The sequence below is a fragment of the Rattus rattus genome, chromosome 2 (assembly GCF_011064425.1).
Source record: "Rattus rattus isolate New Zealand chromosome 2, Rrattus_CSIRO_v1, whole genome shotgun sequence".
Classification (NCBI taxonomy): domain Eukaryota; kingdom Metazoa; phylum Chordata; class Mammalia; order Rodentia; family Muridae; genus Rattus; species Rattus rattus.
Genome location: NC_046155.1, coordinates 6,740,405 through 6,742,762, shown reverse-complemented (window position 1 = coordinate 6,742,762; position 2,358 = coordinate 6,740,405).

Here is a 2,358-nt window from a genome sequence, read left to right as displayed (position 1 = left end):
GCACATCTGGAAACTACCTAGGCACCTGGCAGCTCAGAGCTCCATTGACTATTCCAACACGTAAAATGGAAAGGGTGGAGGGGAGCTGGAGCTCATAATCTCAGCAGGGGTCCTGCTGAGCACCGAGTGCAGGAGGCAGGAGATGGGGTTCTCTGCATTTAGGCCTCTGGCCAATCACCTCACTCCACTAACCAACTTAGAGCCAGGGAAGTAAAAGGCCAGAGCAATAGGGCCAGGAGCCAACAAGGGCAAGATCTGAGATGAAGCAGGGCCTGGTGGTCAAAATAGAGTCACCCCCTCCAGTCAGTCTTTTAGGGAGTCATTCCTGAGCCCCAGACACCTGCCTCTTGTCCCCAGGCTCAGGATGTGGGTCTTTTCTCAGATGATTGGAAGGCTTGGAGTGTCTAGAGGCCTGAGCAGGGTCCAACCTCTTCTCTAACTGGCAGACCAGTCCCTCTTGTAAGCAGAAAACAGTAGAAGTCCCTGCCTCAGGCAGGCAAAAGGGAGATGTGGCCTGCTCACTTGGAGGCCTTCTCAGGATACCTGTGGCTTCTGGGTAGGGTAAGACCCCTCAAAGAGGCCTGGAGGATGTGCCCGCACCCCCTGGGGAGATTAGAGCTTTCCACATCATTGTGCAGTGTCTTCTCCCTGGCAGCAGCCTCCATCCCCCATTAGTCACCTGTCCTCACAGCCTAGACCCCCTACAATCAGCTTCTGCTTCCTTTCTTCCTGTCTCGTCTCCTGTAGGCTCCAGAACAGACAAGCCATTCTCCAGACCCCCAGAGCTCAGAGCCAACCCAAACCAACCAACTCATCAGAACAGGCCCTTCTTTTAAGAGAACAGAGGCTGATGACACGCACCCGCCCAAAGGCCTACCTGTGCTGTGAAGCCTCCAGGGCCCTTCCTGCCCTAAAGCCCTTACCTATGCTCCTAGACAGCCCTAACTCAGGTCCCTTCAGCCTCATTCTACACTAGAGTTTGCTCGCCCTGTAATGAGGCCTGTGCTTCTGGACACAGCTGCTGCTGTGGTCCCCAGGTCTCTGAAGGTCACTAATCTTATGAAAAGGGAAGGTGGAAGAGTAACAGGACCCTGTTGACAAAAGTGATTCCTGTCACAGCCCTTCTGCTGCTGGCCACGCCTGGGTGTCACCATCTGCAAGGGGCTATGATGTCAAAAGGGGCAGAAAGCAAGTGATATGTGGGACCTCTTCAAATGGAAGTTCTGTGGGTGGCTTGAGGACCAGCTCCCTAGATGTGAGACCTCTATAGCCCCATGGGCCCCACAGTATCCCTATCTTGAAATTCTTGCTACTCTTACCTTTGAACCTGAGTGGATGGGTGAAGGCCGGGAGGGTCTGGAGTGTACTTGTTCAGTAAGGAGACATTGTACTCTGTTCATGTCCAGCCTTGCCACCATCCCCCACCAGATCAAGTCTCCTAGTTAAATCCACAGATGAGCAAGATAGGTGTCCAGGGACCACATTTTCCATTCAAACCAGAACTTGGCTTCAAAGGCAGGAAAGAGACAAAGTAAGCATGAAGGGCTGAGCGATAGGAGACAACGTCTGTCTCTAGCAGGGAGACTTCCCTCCGTCAAACAGACAACCACTTATGCTGAAGATGTTGACAGGGGAGTAGGATCATCCCCAGCCGCTCTTTGTTGTGGCTGTTGTTTGAGACACAGTCTTACTGTGAAGCCTTGTTTGACCTGGAACTTACTGTGTAGATCAGGCTGACCTTAAATTCATAGAGACCTGCCTGCTTCTGCCACCCCCAATGCTGGGTTTTAAGGGATATGCCACCAAGCCTGTCCTGTCCTCTTTCTCACCAGTAAGCAAGGGTGGACAGTGCTGGCACACTGTGAAAACCACTGGACTTTGGCCATGAAGTATCTCTGGGGTACCGGGAACTATGTCCTGTCAGAGTTTCTGTATGCGAGCTAAAATGTGCTGCCATTTGCATGTCTAACTGGTATTGTACAACAGAAAGACAGACCGCAACAACATCCATGTCATTTACTCTGGTTGGCCTTTTATATTTGAGGGTGACTGGTTTGGGAAACTACCACCTCGGAGATACCAAAAAGGGGTGCTCAAAACTCCTCTATGGAAAGAACCCTGTCGTGTGTTACAGAACCTACATATTGCTCCTGTGCTTTAATCCTCCCCCAGAGACTGACAACACCACTACAACAGAACACTGTATGTGACAAGGGGAAAGTCCCCACATGTTTACCACGGGTAAAATTGTTTCTCAAAACATTTTGTTTTGTTGTATTTTGTTTTTTAGAGATGGGTTAATTTTCTTTTTTTCTTCTTCTGCGTAGCCCTGGTAGTCCTGGAACTAGCTCTGTAAAT